Source organism: Saimiri boliviensis, chromosome 4, assembly GCF_048565385.1.
Source record: "Saimiri boliviensis isolate mSaiBol1 chromosome 4, mSaiBol1.pri, whole genome shotgun sequence".
Classification (NCBI taxonomy): Eukaryota; Metazoa; Chordata; class Mammalia; order Primates; family Cebidae; genus Saimiri; species Saimiri boliviensis.
The window spans coordinates 9,596,591-9,615,850 of record NC_133452.1 but is presented as its reverse complement, the minus strand read 5'-3'; the positions used below and the strand labels follow the sequence as shown (position 1 = coordinate 9,615,850).

The 19,260-nt window shown below is 42.3% G+C and overlaps 1 long non-coding RNA gene across 1 annotated transcript; it reads left to right on the top strand.

The window, feature by feature from the left end:
* The first annotated feature begins 251 nt into the window (after positions 1–251).
* On the top strand, positions 252–18,032 carry LOC141584226 (uncharacterized). The gene is made up of 2 exons (XR_012517135.1): positions 252–10,069; positions 10,567–18,032. It is a non-coding gene; the product is annotated as an uncharacterized LOC141584226 (long non-coding RNA).
* The last annotated feature ends 1,228 nt before the right edge of the window (positions 18,033–19,260 follow it).

Sequence of the window (19,260 nt, the reverse complement as noted above, 5' to 3'; positions counted from 1 at the left end):
TTGTAATTTGATAATTTTTTGGAGCGGTATTCTTTGGTTCCTTTCTTTTTATCTTTTGTATATTTACTAGAGATGTTTTTTCTTTTGGTTATCAGGAGGCTTACAATAAATATTTTGTAGCTGTAACAATCTATTTTAAATTGTTAAAATAACAATTTAACTTAAATGTCATACAAAAACTATATTTCTCCTTCATCTCTTTTTTTATCGATGTCACAATTTACATCTCTTTATACTGTGTATCCATTAATAATTATACCTATACTTATTTTTAATACTTTTTCATACAGTAAAGTTAAAAGTGAATTATATGTACCATTATTACACTATTAGACTATTTTGAATTTTGCCATATGCTTACATTTGCCAGTAAGCTTTATGTTTTCATGTATTTACATGTTACTAGTTAGCTTTTGTTTCAACTTGAAGAATTCCTTTTAGCATTTCTTTTTTGTTTTTTTAAAGACGGAGTTTTGCTCTTGTTTCACAGGCTGGAGTGCAATGGCGCAATCTCGGCTCACTGCAACCTTCACCTCTCTGGTTCAAGCAGTTCTCCTGCCTCAGCCTCCAGAGTAGCTGGGATTAAAGGCATGTACAACCATGCCCAGCTAATTTTTGTATTTTTAGTAGAGATGGGGTTTCTCCATGTTATTCAGGCTGATCTCAAACTCCCTACCTCAGATGACCTACCCACCTTGGCCTCCCAAAGTGCTAGGATTACTGGCATGAACCATTGCACCCAGCCTTTGCATTTCTTTTAAGGGAGGTAATTCTAGCAATGATGAACACTCCCACCTGTTGTTTGTCTGAGAAAACCTTTGTCTCTCCCTTTCTAAAGGACAGACTTTTTGTGTGTAGCATTCTTGGCTGACAGTTTTATTCTTTCAGCACTTTGAATGTAACACCCCATTCTCTCCTATCCTGCAAAGTTAATGCTGAAAAATTTGCTGATAGCTTATGAGGAGGAGAGCAGCTTGTATGTGATGAGTCACTTTTCTTTTGCTGTTTTCTAAATTTACTCTTTGCCTTTGACTTTTGCCAATTTATTATAATGTGTTTTGGTATAATTTTATTTGGGTTGATCTTCTTTGGGGATTTTTGAGCTTGAAATACCTGATGTCCATATTCCTTGCAAGGTTTTGGAAGTTTTCAGGCATTATTTATTTAAATAAGGTTTCTATTTCTCTCTCTCTTTCCTTCTAGGACTTCCATAATAGTATATTTTTTCCCTTTATAATGTCACATAAATCTTGTTGACTTTCTTCCTTTTTGTCATTTTTTTCTTTTTATCATCTGACTGGATAATTTTATTGACCTGTCTTCAAGTTTACAAATTTTTTCTAGTTTGATAAAGCCTGCTGTGGAAGCTCTCTGTTGCATTTTTTTCCATTTCATTCATTGTATCCTGCAGCTTCAAAATTCCTGTTTGGTTTTTGTTGTATAATTTTTTTTTTTTTTTTTTTTTTTTTTTGAGACAGAGTTTCGCTCTTGTTACCCAGGCTGGAGTGCAATGGCACGATCTCGGCTCACCACAACCTCTGCCTCCTGGGTTCAGGCAATTCTCCTGCCTCAGCCTCCTGAGTAGCTGGGATTACAGGCACGTGCCACCATGCCCAGCTAATTTTTTTTTTTTTAATTTTAGTAGAGACGGGGTTTCACCATGTTGACCAGGATGGTCTCGATCTCTCGACCTCGTGATCCACCCACCTCGGCCTCCCAAAGTGCTGGGATTACAGGCTTGAGCCACCGCGCCCGGCCTGTTGTATAATTTTTAACCTTTTGTCGAAATTCTAATTTTGTTTATGAATTGTTTTTCTGATTTGTGTAGATTTATCTGTTCTTGTTCTCTTATAGCTCACTGAGTTTCCTTAAAAAATGATTATTTTGAATTATTTGTCATACAGTTTATGTATCTCCATTTCTTTCGGGTCAGTTACTAGAACTCTATTAGTTACTTTTGGTGGTGCCATGTTTGCCTGCTTCTTCATGATCCATATAGCCTTGTGTTGATGTCTGTTTATTTGAAGCAACAAACACTTCTTCCTGTCTTTACATACTGATTTCAGCAGGTAAAACCCCACTACCATGTCCTCAGACTGATGAGACTGCCTCCAGGATTGTAATTGAATGAGATTGGAGTCAGGTCACATGGATGCTATAAGGTTTTTAGTTAGATCCACTTGTTACTGGAGGGTGCAGGCAGGTAGGCATGGTTACTGCTGAATCCCCAGGTGCATGGGACTGACTCTGGAACTATGAAAAAGTAAGGCTGGAGCCAAGTTACAGAGATGTTTCTTGGTCTGCAGTTGAGTCCACAGATGGTGGGCCTGTTACCAGAGTAGACAGCTATGACTCCTGCTGAGTCCCTGAGTAGACTCCCACCTGGTAGGGTGCCCCTGGGACTGTGGCAGAGCAGAGATGGAGCTGAGTCACAGAGCTGCTCCATGACTAGTCAGGAGCAAGGTCAGCAGTCTTGTTACCAGAGGTGCTGAAGGGTATAGGGTGCTCTTACAACCCTGTGCAGTCAGGTTTGCCTCCAGACCACTCCTTGAGTGGATCTGGAGCTGGACCACAGGGCTGCATCAAGATCCACAGTCAGGACTGAAGTCACCGGGCCTACTCCCAGGGACACAGACAGGTGTCATTGCATTCCTGAGCAGGCAAGACTGACTCAGGTCCTCAGGACAATGGTAGAGTGGGGCTGGAGCTGGTCACAGGCCTGCTTCAGGATCCACATGGGCAGCAGGTCTGTTACTGGGGGCACAGACAGGCATGGCTTATTCTGGGTCCCTTATTAGATGGAGCTGGTTGCAGGTCTGCAGCCAAGTGGAGCTGGAACAAACTTCGTAGGGCGATGGAGCTGGAACGAACTTTGTAGGGCGATGGAGCTGTTGTGGTGTATAGCTAAGACCATATTCAGCAAGCCTGCTATTGGGGTGCAGGTCTGCTTTCTCAAAGTACCTCTCCTCAGTCTTGGGCCTTACTGGAGTTTCATAACCCCCTTCCTGGACCCTAGAGATCCCACAAAGGCACTTTTGTCCATGAATGGCTGCTAAATTGTTGTTCGTGTTGAGGAGATGGAGGATGCAAGCTGAAGACCTCCTGTTCCACCGTATTACTGATACCACTCCAATTTTTCTTTTGTTGCATGTGCTTTTGGTGCCATGTCCAAGAATCCTTTGTTAAATTCAAGGTCATGAAGATGAACCCTATATTTTCTTCTAAAAGTGTTATGGTTTTAGCTCTTATATTCATGTTCTTTTGCACGTGGCTCTCCATTTGTCCCACCACCATTTGTGGAAAAGACTGTATTTCTCCATTGGCACCCCTGTTGAAAATCAATTGACTCAGTAGCTTTTAATATCTTGCATGTCTATACATGTTTTAACTCTACCTTTATACCTAATTAACAGTTTGGCTGGGTAAATAGTTCATTTTTACTCAGAACTATTTTCTAGTTCCTGTGTCTCTGTTGAGATTTCTTATGCCATTCTCATTCTTTATGCTTTGCATACAACCTATATTTTCTCTCTAGTAATTTGTAGGACTTTTTTAATGCTAGTACTCTAATACTTCATTATGATCCACATTAATGTGGGTTTGTTTTTTGTGTGGGCCATTTAATTACACAAATTCATGTCCTTCAGTTCCAGAGATTTTTCTTCGTCTTCATTATAAACACACATATGCCCACTTGCATATATATATGTTTCACTTTTAAATTGTTCATCTATATAAATACACAGACATTATGACATCTCAGTGATATATGTGTACACATTTTGACATTTTACCCAAGAAAATGTGGGTGTTATTTTATATAATCATGATACTCTTTCAACATACTTTTAAAAATTAAAAATAATTCCATGACATTATTTAATACCCTGTTTATATTCTGGTATCTCTAATTGTCCTCAAAATGCCTGTAATAGTCATCATTGTTCTTTGAGTCAGGATCCAGTCTGTGATCACATATTACATCAGATTGTTGTGTCTCAATTCTTTCTTAATCTAGACTAGCCCTACACACACACACACACGAATACAAACACACCATTTTTCTCATTGTTCATTAAATTTGATTATCCTGATTAGCAGGAATTGATGTTTTTTCTGTAGATTTCTTCCTACTAGTCTGTTGCAAACCTTTATATTCTGACTTGTTTTTGTTTTGGTTTGTTTTTAGACACACACAAGTTCTCTCTATGTTGCTCAGGCTGGTCTCAAACTCCTGGCTTCAGGTGATCCTCCTGCCTCAGTTTTCCACGTAGCTGGGATTATGGGCACAAGCCACCACATCCAGCTCTTTGTTAAAAAATATTACCTATCCCTCCCAATGTTTATTTTCCAAGTCATGATAAAAGCACCAAATGAAAGTGAACCAATGACAGGGCCCTCTGGCATGCCACCAGAAACCACTCTTCAAGTGGATGGTGATCTATCCAGAAAGAATTTGTGGATACAGTAATGTCACCTGCTATAATTTCACGTCATGCTTCTGCTTTGTGCAAAGGCTAGTGTGAGCACACCTGTGCAGTGCCTTATTGGGAAATGGATGTGCACTGCACCCGAAGCAGCCTCCTCATCTACCTGCTTACTCATCAGACTGAAAAAGACTACCATTCATTGTGTGGCTACAAGGCACCATGCATTTGCATGCAATATATCTAAAGCCCATGGCACTCACTAAAATAAAGCATTGCTGCCACAATTTTAGAGGTGAGTGGAATGAAGCTGAGAGGTAGAGGAACGAGTTTAGGTTACAGTCTTACCTGACTCCAAAAACCGTTTTCTTGTTACTCCTTCACACTGCTTCTCAGGAGCACTATGTCCTGATTTTTTTTCTGAGTATTCAGCCTCCTATTTTCTTTCTAAGTGCTCAGCAAGACATTTGCCAGCCCAGTTCTTAATTGCATTATCATCAGCAAAATGAATAATCAGAATTAATTAGGGAATGGTTTCTTCCTAGCATCCCTTTAAGAAAATTTCCCCTGCAATCTACATGGGCACTAGCTTCAGCCCTTGACTTTAAATAAGAGTCAGTAAGAAAGAATGTAGAAGCCTTATAATAAAGGGTCTGGGTTTTTAATTAAAAAAAAAAAAAAAAAGATTTAAATTCAGTCTCGTCCAAACATAGACACAAATATCTCACATGTGAAAATCTCAAAGACAGACAACTAATGATTACATTTATTTATTTAGAAACAGAGTCTCGCTCTGTCTCCCAGGCTGAAGTGCAGTAATGCAATCTCAGCTCACCGCATCCTCCACCTCCTGTTTCAGCCTCCTGAGTAGCTGGGATTACAAGCATGCGCCACCACACCCGGTTACATTTTTTTGTAATTTTAGTGGGGATGGGGTTTCACCATGTTGGTCAGGCTTGCCTCGAACTCCTGACCTAGTGATCTACCCGCCTCAGCCTCCCAAAGTGCTGGGATTACCAGTGTTAGCCACCGTGCCCAGCCTAATAATTACTTTTATGCAAATTCATGTGAGAGTAAAGAAATGCACAGTAGGTATAATCTCTACACTTTCCTTACCTTTCAGAAAATAACTTTAAAGAAAATAAGAATATCGTTTAGTATAGGAAACTCTGGCCAATAAGCTAAAATCTATACCTGCATCTAGAAACCTCACCAGAAAGATGGCTAAGGCTATTTTCTAGTTCCCAAATCACCTTGGTGCCTATGCAGTCTCCTCGTGGGTGGTAATCTGAGAAAGCTGTAAAATCCCTTCTTTGATCCCTTCTGAGACATCACCGATTGGAGTGGCTCTTTTCTTTGGTTCAATTACATCAGAAAATAATTAAACATGTTGGAATGAATAAATAAGTCAACTTCCAACATTTTCCTTATTTTATTTACTTTTTGTTTTGAGACAGAGTCTCACTCTGTTACCCAAGCTGGGGTACAGCCTCAAACCCCCAGGCTCAGGTGATTCTCCCATCTCAGCCTCCCAAGTAGCTGGGACTATAGGCTTATGTCACTACACCTGGCGAAGTTTTATATTTTTTGTAGAGAAGGAGTTTTGCCATGTTGCTCAGTGTGGTCTTGAATGCCTAGGCTCAAACAATCTGCGCCCCCCCCCTCAGCCTGCCAGAGTGCTAGGATTACAGGCAAGAACCACTACACCCAGCCTAACATTTTCAAATGCATAATTGAGAAGTATTTGTCTTTTGAAAACTTTACATTATAAATTATTTAGAAAGAAATAAAAGGCTATTAGGAAACCAAAGATTAAAATGAAAGGCAATAAATTGGTTATTCTTCCATGTATTTATACAACAAATGTATGTGGATTGTGCACTGTATCATAGGCCCTGGGTCAAAGCCGAAAGGAAGGAAAGGCAGGCATGAAGCCACACTGAGCTCACAGGTGAGTGGGGGTGATAGGCAAGTACACAGGCAGTTACTCTCTGTGTGGGAAATCCACGGTGGGGAAGCAACGGGTGGTGGGGTGTCCACAGGAGGCCTATGCCAGCATTGGTGGAGAGGGTCAGGAGAGGCTTCTGAGGTCATTTCTGTGCTGATATCAAGGAAGAATGAGTGAGAAAAGTTGGCTGAGGGCATGGGGATGGAAGGAATAATCTTTCAGGCAAAGGGAAGAGTATTTGTAAAATCTTGAGCTATTGAAAGCCACGCACATTGGAGGATATAAGCATAACAGTGCCTTTGAGATGGGAATTGCCAAAATGTGAAGCCGGAGAAGTAAACCAAGATTAGACCTTTACAACCTACCAGGGAGTAACATGGTGGATTGACATATCGGCAGGGTAATGCTGTGGGTAGGAGTTCAATTAGGAGAATGTTGAAATAATGCAGGTAGGGGCAAGGTGACAGTGACCTGAACCGGGATAATGGTGGTGAGTGTCTAGGGAAGCAGGTGGCCTGCTTGGATGGATTGGATTGAGAAGTGGGGGTGGAGTGGCAGGCAAGTGATACAGAGAAATGGAGTACAGAACCCATGTTTCCGATTTGTGTAAAAGGTGGTGATTTTCATTGATTAAAGAGAACACAGGAGGGGCAGGCGCCATGACTGATACCTGTAATCCCAGCACTTTGAGGGCTGAGGCAGGCAAATCAAGAGGTCAGGAGTTCGAGACCAGCCTGGCCAATATAGTGAAACCCCGTCTCTCCTAAAAATACAAAAATTAACCGGGTATGGTAGTGCATGCCTGTAGTTCCAGCTACTCGGAAGGCTGAGGCAGGAGAATCACTTGAACCCGGGAGGCGGAGGTTGCAGTGAGGCAAAATCACACCATTGCACTCCAGCTTGGGTGACAGAATGAGACTTTGTCTCAAAAAAAAAAAGAAAAAAGGAAAAAAGAGAACACAGGAACAGCAACAGATGGCACAGAATGTGGGAAATTCATGGGCTGGTTTACTGTTCAAGTGGAAACATACACGTAGTCTAAGGAATCTAAGTATGGAGTCCCCAGCACAGAGAGTCTTCCTGAAGCCACAGGAGTCCTTGCAGGGTGAGAAGGGAAGAGAGATCAAGGCACAATCCCTGAGAAACTCCAGCATCAAAGGAGGAGAGCTTCAGAAGACAAGGGAACATGGAGGAAGACACAGGCTTTTAGGGAGATAGTAGAGTATATCACAGGCTGTACAATAAACAAATACATTAGTACACAGAAAACATTCTCAGACTCAAACATGAGCCCACTGGTTTCTTGTTCAGCTACTCTATTCCTGGTATATAGATATAAAGGCTTATAAATAATCCTGGCCTGGGAACCTAAAATCTGTGTGATAAAGCCAAACACAGAAATAATCGCATCGGTGACCAAAACAGTGTGTTCATTACAGAACCTGAAAGTGCTCATCACTTCGTGGAATTTTGGTTAAAATGTCTTATTACTCATGCACAGGTAGCCCCGTCCTGAGAGAGGCCCACCACAAGGGTAGCGGAGCCATAAAAGGTCCTTCACTTCCCAACGATGAGAATGAGAGGGTAAACATTGGTGGAAGAGATGGTGGGCTTCCAGTGGGCCGAAAGGTGAAAGAAGTGGTCACTGATGTTCCAGCCTGGAGCAAGTCCATGCAGACACCCGGGAGATGAGGTTGCGGAAGAGAGAGCAGCCCAGGAATTCTGGAGAGGCGCCACACTCAGATACAGCCCAGCATGACCCAGGGACAGGAAGGGAGTGTTTGAAAGTCCATGGAGAAAGCATGGGCCCCTCCTCCACTCACTGCTCCCCACAAAATTCCTGGCAACCAAGACACTCCTCCCACCATCCCCAGGCAGGAGGGCAGAAATTTTATCTCTGCAGAAAGGGAAGCGCCAGAGACAGGCCTCTGGACACTGACATCTGGGGCTACCCCCAGGAAAATGAGAACACCCTTCCCGAGCATCTTAGGGACACATTTTGTTGGGGCTGGGTTTTTTTGTGGGTGGGAGGCAGGCTTGGGAGCCGTGTTCTGTGAGAGGGTGGTGATTGGATGGTGTGGCCCAGCCACAAGTCGCATCACTGGAAGGAATGGGGTGTGTTGGGTTGATTGTCTGAAGCCTGCCAACAATGATTGTGAGTAGCAGTTCTATTAGAAAAGCCATGAAATTATGTTATGTAAATTGCACCAAACGCATCGACATTTAGGTCATTGCTTTATAACCAGCTCATGAGGTTAAAAAAAAAAAAAAAGGAGTTGGGCCAGGTGCAGTGGCTCAAGCACTTTGGGAGGCCAAGGCGGGTGGATCAGGAAGTCAAGAGATCAAGACCATCCTAGCCAACATGGCGAAAACTCGTGTCTACGTAAATTACAAAAAATTAGCTGGGCATGGTAGTGGGCGCCTATAATCCCAGCTACTCGGGAGGCTGATGCAGGAGAATCGCTTGAACCCAGGAGGCAGAGGTTGCAGTGAGCTGAGAGATGGGGCCACTGCACTCCAGCCTGGTGACAGAGCAAGATTCGGTCTCAAAAAAAAAAAAAAAAAGGGTCAATATTTAAAAGTTCCATTCATTGGGGGTGATGTAGACCCTAACTTTTGTCCACCTTTTTTTGCTTACTGTTTGCTTTTTGTTTTGGGATCTAATGTGTTTGTAATTATTTGTCTTGTATGCAGTAACCATCACTTGCCCCCTAACCAATGAAAAGAGAATTTCTTAACAAGTTAAGTGAGAGGCCCTCTCTTCCTCATCCTTACCAAATTCTTTCCTTCCCAGCTGTAATTTCCCACACCAGCTTCCTCCTCACCTAATTCCCCTTCAGATATGCCTCCGCTACAGCATCACTGAAGATCTTTTTTGTTTGTTTTTTATTTAACATGAATGATGGAAGCACTGTGGTTTGTACACTTAAGATTTTTTTTTTTTTTTTTTTTTTTTTTTTGAGACGGAGTTTCGCTCTTGTTACCCAGGCTGGAGTGCAATGGCGCGATCTCGGCTCACCACAACCTCCGCCTCCTGGGTTCAGGCAATTCTCCTGCCTCAGCCTCCCTAATAGCTGGGATTACAGGCACGCGCCACCATGCCCAGCTAATTTTTGTATTTTTAGTAGAGACGGGGTTTCACCATGTTGACCGGGATGGTCTCGATCTCTTGACCTCGTGATCCACCCGCCTCGGCCTCCCAAAGTGCTGGGATTACAGGCGTGAGCCATCACGCCCGGCCTTTTTTTTTTTTTTTTTAAAGGCAGGGTTTCACCATGTTGGCCAGGCTGGTCTTGAACTCCTGACCTCAGGTGATCCGCCCACCTCGACCTCCCAAAGTGCTGAGATTACAGGCGTGAGCCACCACACCTGGCCCACTTAAGATTTTTTATGAGAATTAGAAAGTGTAGCAAATTATAAGTTTATTTTTCCTTTTCCTATTGCTTGGGTAGAAAATCTCTCCATTTATTTTATTTGAAACTATCTACAAGTGACTTCTTTAATCCTACTCCCCTAGCATACTGTGTTTATGTTATCTTTCTTTTATCACCAAACATTGAGCTGCCCATCAGGTGGATTCCTTACGTAGATATTATTGACACTTCTTTTTTTCTTCTTTTTTTTATTGTACTTTAGGTTCTGGGGTACATGTGCAGCTCATGCAGGACTGTTGCATAGATACATACACAGCAAGGTGCTTTGCTGCCTCTATCCCCCCATCACCCATATCTGGCATTTCTCCCCATGTTATCCCTCCCCAACCTCCCTATCCCCTGCTATGCCTCCCCTAGCCCCCCGAAACAGACCCCAGTGTGTGATGCTCCCCTCCCTATGTCCATGTGTTCTCATTGTTCAACACCCACCTATGAGTGAGAACATGCGGTGTTTGATTTTCTGTTCTTGTGTCAGTTTGCTGAGAATGATGGTTTCCAGATTCATCCATGTCCCTACAAAGGACATAAACTCATCATTTTTTATGGCTGCATAGTATTCCATGGTGTATATGTGCCACATTTTCCTTGTCCAGTCTGTCATCAATGGGCATTTGGGTTGATTCCAGGTCTTTGCTATTGTAAATAGTGCCACAATGAACATACGTGTGTATGTGTCTTTATAATAGAACGATTTATAATCCTTTGGGTATATACCCAGTAATGGGATTGCTGGGTCAAATGGAATTTCTATTTCTAGGTCCTTGAGGAATCGCCACACTGTCTTCCACAATGGCTGAACTAATTTACACTCCCACCAACAGTGTAAAAGTGTTCCTGTTTCTCCACATCTTCTCCAGCATCTGTTGTCTCCAGATTTTTTAATGATCGCTGTGCTAACTGGCATGAGGTGGTATCTCAGTGTGGTTTTGATTTGCGTTTCTCTAATGACCAGCAATGATGAACATTTTTTCATTATTGACACTTCTTTTACCTTTACTGGACTGCTTCTCCATGTGCTTTTTTGATAGTTATCCTGTCAAGGTTTTTTTTCAATCTATTTGACACAGTTTTTCCTTTTTGTTGTTGTTGTTGTTTGTATTTCAAGATGGGTCTTGCTGTGTTGCCCAGGCTGGAGTGCAGTAGGGCCATCATGGCCCACTGCAGCCTTGAACTCCTGGGCTCAAGGAGTCCTCCCACCCCAGCCTCCCTGAGTAACTGGGACTACAGCCAAGTGCCACCATGCCCAGCTAAAAGAAAAAATTGTTTTTTTGGTAGAGATTGCTTATGTTGCCCAGGCTGGTCTTGAACTCCTCGCCCTAAGTTATATTCCTGCCTCGATCTCCCAAAGTGTTGAGATTACAGGTGTGAGCCACCATGCCCAACCTTCCTATGTTATTACAGGAAAGATCTTAATAGTGAATAAAAAAAGACTCTAAGGTACAATTGACAGTAAGTTGGCCTTTGCTGTTTAAATAAGGAAATTGAGGACAATAAATCCTCTGAATATGACTGAAAATGCTGCTGGGGAATGGTTTATTAATTTTTAATTAAAGAGATCAGAGCCAGGCAAGGTGGCTCACACCTGCAATCCTGGCAGTATGGGAATTCAAAGTGGGAGGATTGCTTGGGTCCAGGAGACCAGCCTGGGCAATATAGTGAGACCTCTTCTCTGCAAAAAAAAAAAATCTTAAAAATTAGCTGACCATGGTGGCACACACCTGTAGTCCCAGCCACTCAGGAGGCTGAGGTGGGAGGATCCCTTAAACCTAGGAGTTCAAGGCTGCAGTGAGCTATGATCACACCACTGCACTCCAGCCTGGGTAACAGAGCAAGACCTTGTCTCAAAAATAAATAAATAAATAAAAAAGAGATCAAAGGTGTTACTACTGTAAAGTATTTGCTATTGCCTTTTGGTGTCATTATAACTGCCAGCATGTTTTGAATTTCAGAATTTACTGTGGAATTAAGTATATATTTGAGCAGCTATTAAAAAATATATGTAATGATGATTGACATCTGTAATCCCAGCACTTTGGGAGGCCAAGGTGGATGGCTCATTTGAGGTCAGGAGTTCAAGACCAGCCTGGCCAACATGGTGAAACCCGATTTCTACTAAAAATACAAAAATTGCCCAGGCATGGTGGTACGCACCTGTAATCCCAGCTTCTTGGGAGCCTGAGGCAGGAGAATAGCTTGAGCACTCCAGCCTGGGTGATTGGAGTGAGACTACATCTCAAAAAAAAAAAAAAAACCTATATGTAACCTATCAGATTTCTCAGAAATGCATTTTGCGAAGCAAAAGAATAATTTTATTTGACTTGTTTACTTTCAAACCATGTTATCTTACATGCATCTACATGTCAAAGATTACTTACAACTGTGTCAATATGCCAATGCCCAGAAGAAAAAGAAAAATATTTACCAGTTTTTCTAGGAAATGAATGATATAGAACAACAGGATATTTTTAATTTTCATTAACATTTTTAATAAAACCATTTCCCCTTGCATCACTAAAACTTTTTTCTAGTCAAAAAGAGAGATAACTCAATATCACATGTGGAAACTACCTCAGAGTTTCCTATACTTTATTTGTTCTTTGGAATCTAGAATATCCTCAGATTTTTGTTCTTTTTGGGTTTTGGTCTGGGATTTTTCTGAGACAGGGTCTTGTGTTATCACCCTGGCTGGAGTGCTGTGGTGCTATCATGGCTCACTGTTAGCCTCACTTGAGCCTAACGTCTAAGGCTCAAGCAATCCTCCTACCTCAGCCTCCTGAGTTGCTGGAACCACAGGTACATACCTCCATTCCCAACTAATTTTTTGCATCACCCAGACTGGACTTGAACTCCTGAGCTCCAGCAATCTACCAGCCTGGGCCTCTCAAAGTGCTGGGATCACAGGCATGAGCCACTGTGTGCCACCTCGCCTCAATTTTTACCTTACTGATTTCAACGGTTGTTGCCTAGTAGCTATGGAGCAAATTTGTGTGTTTGCTAGATTGGGAATATAATTAGTGAAATCTAGAAGATACTTTTACAGTTACTTTTGATGATGGTCTTTTGGCCAGTTACATTATTATTCAATGGTATCTTAATTTCAAGAAGAAGGTAGATTCACAGATATGGGACCAATTAAAGTGGAAAGGAATACAGTATGGTTTTTCTTTACGAGGCATATGAGTAGAGATTCAGCTTACACTGTTGTTAAACCTACAATGGCATAGCCATAGCCCTCCATTAATAATTTTTTTACCTCTTAGCTTATTTTTTTTTTTTTTTTTTTTTTTTTGAGACAGAGTTTCGCTCTTGTTACCCAGGCTGGAGTGCAATGGTGCGATCTCGGCTCACCACAACCTCTGCCTCCTGGGTTCAGGCAATTCTCCTGTCTCAGCCTCCTGAGTAGCTGGGATTACAGGCACATGCCACCATGCCCAGCTAATTTTTGTATTTTTAGTAGAGACAGGGTTTCACCATGTTGACCAGGATGGTCTCGATCTCTTGACCTCGTGATCCGCCCTCCTCGACCTCCCAAAGTGCTGGAATTACAGGCTTGAGCCACCGCGCCCGGCCCCTCTTAGCTTATTTTTGTATTTCATTTGAAGGAAAAATCCTAACAAAATTACATAAAGGATTTCTTTTTATAATTTGATGATCTAGAAAAGTAACTAACATATAAGCCCAATATAGCTAAAACTATACTGAAAATACATCTTCACACACTTCAGACAACGACTACAACATATATTTGCCTGAGTTCCTTTCCTCTCCACCCCTCAATTTCCTCAAAGCAAAAGGACCATCCCACTACAGAGAAAAACCGTAGGTAGATAGAAACAAAACAGCCAGGGAAGATCTAGAAATCCAGTCAGAGCCAACGTAGAACGAGGTAATCAGTCAATAAAAGAAGTCACATATTTAGGTTTTGCAAAACTTTTTTTTGTTTTTTGTTTGGCTTTTTTTGAGACGGAGTCTCACTCTATCACCAGGCTGGAGTACAGTGGTGTGCTGTTGGCTCACGGCAACCTCTGCCTCCCGAGTTCAAGCAATTCTCCTGCCTCAGCCTCCCAAGTAGCTGGGACTACAGGCACACACCACCACACCCAACTAATTTTTGTGTTTTTAGTATATACTGGGTTTCACCATGTTGGCCAGGATGGTCTTGATTTCTTGACCTCATGATCCTTCCGCCTCAGCCTCCCAAAGTGCTGGGATTACAGACATGAGCCACCATACCCAGCCTGCTAAACATTTTTAAATACTTTTACTTTAGATATAAAAGGCCATAGTCATTTTTCTAGATTATATCTTACATGTATTTTGAGGTTTTGCACTTATGAAACAAAACCATGATTTCCTATGTGTACAATTTCTTGAAAGCATTTCAGCAAACATTTAAATTTTAGTTTTTATTAAAGAATTTCACCAAAGGCCTCTTTTTAAATCTGTGTGTTTTTGTTTTTTTTTTTAAGCTAAAGTTACTGTTTTCCAGCCACATGGTACAACACGCAGGCACCTCTGGGCATGTGCACACAAGTACACAACACATAGCCTCAGTGTTATGGGCAGAAAGCTTATTCACCAAAGACCTATTTTTAGATGAGTGCTGTGCCAAACTATACTGTTTCATTTTTTTTTTAAGGTTAAGAGCAATATTTCATTTAAAAAATGTTTTTAAAAATGTGTTCAAGCTTTCTTGGGAATAATCCAACTGTTTTGCTAAACCTTTGCCTTTTTTCAAGAGTACAGACTTACAACGAGTATATTCAATTTGTTACATAAAGAATACTCAAAGAAGACTGAAGCTACCTCCAGTTAGCAAGTTCTTTGCCATTCGGGTAACAATTCATCACAGTTTGACAAGGTCACTTTTTAAATTTAGGCTTAAAAAGGAAGGTAGAAATAGCTCTGGGCAGAGAGGAAAGATTCACATGGATGTATTTAATGTGTTGTATTTTGATATTTCACCCCACACTCATATTATAAATAAACATGACTGGAATACAGTATAAAAATCCTCCAAATAGTCACTGGGCTAAAACTAAACATGTGTGCTATATTAAGAGAAGTGGTATATACGGTACTTTTCATAATAAAATGCTTATTTTCCTTTTCCCTCTCAAAAAAAAAAAAGACTTTATGAACTTCTTCATAGTGATTGTATAGTTTGTAATTTGATGTTCAAATTACACGTGGTTAGAGAAATGCAGTCAATTTTCATTTACAAACTTTGTAGATTATATGTAGGTAGTTTGCTCTCTTTGGCAATCATTTAAAAGCTGGCTGGCCTCTGCTTTCTGACCAACACTTCTCAGGATTTCTCTCCTCCCAAAGATCTCTTTAAATTTCCCCAGAGGGTTTGCAAAAAGAAGCGCCTTTAAAGATAGGCAAACCTACTTACCAGAAAGGAGCAAATGCCTGGGGTATTTGAAGCTAATGTATGTTGTTTTGGCAATCTGCTACTTTGAATGATGACATGACCAGGCAGTGTGTCATTCACGAAACCAGCCCAGGTGCCAGTCTCCTGTCGATTTGTTTACCTCCAGCTCCTCCAGAAACAAGTTAAATGATGACTCAGGCCTGGGGCTGTGCTATATTTTAGCACTTAAAGTGATTCAACAGAGTATCTATTGATTTTATATTTTCGTTGTAATGAAACCTTGGGAACCATGGTGTTTTTCAAACAGACAGATTTACATGTCATCACCTACCTTGTTGAAATCAGCAACTTTTCAGGAAGCTTAAAACAATGATTCCTTTTTGGGAGTCCCCTTTTGGGAAACCAAAACCCCATTATTTTACTTGCTCTTATACGAATATCACATTCATTTGGGATGGGAATTCAGCACATGCGACATCAGCAACAGCCATTCTTTCACTGAACCCATGTGTCCGGACCTCCTGTTCTCTATCAGGAGCCAAGTGTGAGGCGTGCGAAGATGAAGGAGGTAATCCCGGACTTCCAGGAGGTCAAACACTAAGAAGGAAAAAAAAAAAAAGTGAAGGAGGGAAACTGAGCCATAGAGAAATGATTATAATGCACTTTAGAATATGCAACTGTTAGTGTGTGCACAGGGTTTTCTGAGAACACAGAGAAGCTTGGTCTGGGTGGGGCAGGCAGGGAAGGCTTCCTAAGCGAAGATGTTTGAATTGAGTCAAAGGGGATGAGCACCAGCATGTGGCCAACCAAGCAGGGGGAAAGATACGTGTGGGAAGCGGATGATACTGGCAGGGGACAGGCCCAGTTGAAACGACTCGGCAGATGCGCTAACGAGCGTGACGCGCCCCGGGGCCTGTAAGTAGTTTGGCCCTGTTGGCACACGGAGTGATAGGTAGGGAGGAGCAAGCGGAGGCGTTGGAAAAGTAGGCAGGGCTGGTGCATGAAGGCTCTGGGGCTTTAATCGACTTGGACTTCATCTTTAGCCCATAGGAAACCATCGAAAGTCTTAAAGCAGGGGAGTCACGTGGTCAGAGGTACTTGTAGGTGGATCAGTATGTAGAGGACAGAAATGAAGAGAGCAGGACTGGATCCTGGAGAAGAGCTCAGAGACTCTTCTAGTAGTCAAGGTGTGGGAGGAACTAGATGGTTTTAGGAGTGGAAGGGGAGACGGCCTCCAGAAAATGCAGCTTTCGGATCAGCAGAACTTGTTGAGTGATGAGATACGAGGGGCGAAGGAGCAAGAGAAGCCAGGGGCGACTCGAAGCACTCGAGCTCAGGAGACTTTCGGCTGGAGAGACGGGAGCAGGGAGCAGCTTCTGTTTTGAGAGCAGACAATGGGGGAGGCTTTCCCTCCACCTGCCAGCCCAGCGCACACATACGCACACACAACTGACAGCTCTGTCTTGCTCCCATAATGTGCCATGCTGTCCCCACAAGAACATTGTAGCACTTCATTTTAATTGCTTGCTTAATTGTCTGTCTTCCTCACTGGGCTGTAAGCTAACCGACGACGTGAATTGTGTTTGTCTTCTTCGTCGTTCACTCCCAGAGTCAGCAGACTGCCTGGCACACAACAGGCGTCAATAAATACGTATTAAAGGACTGTGTTCCATTTCAGATCATAATTAAGAATCAGCCATACATTTTCAGTTAGCTTTTTGCAGTATTTTTATGACAGCCCCGCTGGAGTTATTTAATAAGGAGACTGGAGCTGCACATGCCAGTGAACTTGGGTTCCAGCACCCACTCTGCCTTTGCACAGATTTGTAACCCCTCCTGGGTGTCCTTTCTCCATGAGGATAGCTAGGTGTTTGCACAGGTGTGCCTGCTGAGGTCCTGCCCAGTCCTGATGTTATGCAAGAGGGAGCACATTTTGCAGGATGGTCAAAAAGAGAAAAACAGTGATACGTTTTTTGTGGTTTGAAGGTTTGTCCCCTCTAAAATTCATGTTGAAATTTAATTGCCATTGTAACAGTATGGAGTTAAGAGTTGATTAGGCATTTCCCCATGGGGACTTTGATGTCTTTAAAAAGGGCTATCAGGAGTGGGTTCTCTGTCTTGGCTCTTCCCTGCTTCTGCCATTTGAGGGACAGCTTTCCTCGCCTCTGGAGGAAGCAGTGTTCAAGGCACCGTCATGGAAGTAGAGATCAGGCCTTCACCAGACACAGAACCTGCTGGTGCCTTCACCTTGGACTTCCAGGCTTCCAGAACTGTAAGAAATAAAATTCTGCTCTTTATAAATGACCCAGTCTCGAGTATTCTGTTATAGCAGCACAAAGGAGACTAAGAAAACATTACGCACTTTATTGGGTCAAAAAACAAAAAATTTAGAAAAACAGAAAGCCTGGACTCTGAGTATCATTGCCATTAAACTGTTACCCGATGTTTTGGATGTGTACAGACTCACTAACTCACAAATAAATCCATTCAAGGCCAGTCACGATGGCTCAGGCCTGTAATCCCAGCACTTTGGGAGGCAGAGGCAGGCAGATCACCTGAGGTCAGGAGTTTGAGACCAGCCTGGCCAACATGGTGAAACCCCACCTCTGCTAAAAATACAAAAAATACATTAGCTGGGCATAATGGTGGGCGCCTGTAGTTCCAACTATTCAGGAGGCTGAGGCAAGAGAATCACTTGAACCCGGGAAGCAGAGGTTGCAGTGAGCTGAGATTGCTCCATTGCATTCCAGCCTGGGCAATAAGAGTGAAACTCCAGCATGGGAAACAAGAGCAAAGGTCAAAAAATTAAATAAAATAAATAAAAATTAATAAATACATCCATTCAAGAGTGGCATTTGCTGTGTTTTCTGTGTGCATTCCATTGTCTTCCAACCCCAGTGGTTGAACAAGGTAAGAAGTGGGTCAAAAGAAGACATCAGCACCCATGGTGTGCTCTGTGAGTGCCTGCGTGCTCCCCAAAGCAGCTCAGTGTGTGCTGCAAGCTCTCTTCTGTTCCCAGTCCTGTCCATCCCTAAAAAGTCTTGCATTCATTCTGCTTCTAAATGGTTTCCCCTTTTTGCAAAGCATCGTTTATACACCCAGAGAAAAGAATGCGAGCTCAGAGGCGTCTTTGTCCAGAGAAACTTTGAAGGCAGATTCCTTGAACTCTCGAGACATTCCACAGACGGTAGTTCCTTTCCTCATGGATGGATGTATTTAACTCTGGCAGGAACCTTTGACGTACTTTTTCCATAGTTCCTTTTATCGTGAATTCCTAGGAACATTTCAGTGTTGAAAATGTAAGTAGAAGTGAAAGTATGCAGTATTCTTGCTGGGTTTCAAACAAAGGAGAAACTTTGGTTTTACATTTTTTGACAATAACTTTCTTAGGAAAACTGTGGGAATGTCTTGCCTACGTGGAAAATGTGTTATGAAATAATGTTTACAGATTACATTTCTGTGAATCAAATCCTACTAGGCGAGACGGTTAAAGGAGTGTGTCGTGCTCTCTGTTGTGCAGTGAAAGTGTATGTTAAAGGGCGGTCTCTTAACCGGCTGTGTGCCAACCCTATGCCTTGTTACATCAGAACAACTGCTTCCCCTGACCCTGGCCCAAGTCATGGCTACTTTTCCACCTTGATTACCATTAGGGTCTCCTCACTACCCCTTCATTCCACCCTTGCTTTTAGTACGTCATCCTTATTGATCCCTTTAAAACATAAATACCTTTTAAAACTTAACTTCTCTATTCAGAACGCTCCAGCAGCCCTCCGTTTCCTTCAGGGTGGAATCCAGCGTTTGTACAATCGCACTCACCTTTTTCACCCAGCAATCCCACCACTGGATATATACCCAAAGGATTATAAATCATTGTATTATAAAGATACATGCACATATACGTTTATTGCAGCATTATTCACAATAGCAAAGACATGGAACCAACCCAAATCCCCATCAATGATAGACCGAATAAAGAAAATGTGGCACGTATACACCATGGAATACTATGCAGCCCTAAAAAGGAATGAGATCACATCCTTTGCAGAAGCACGGGTGAAGCTGGAAGCCATCATC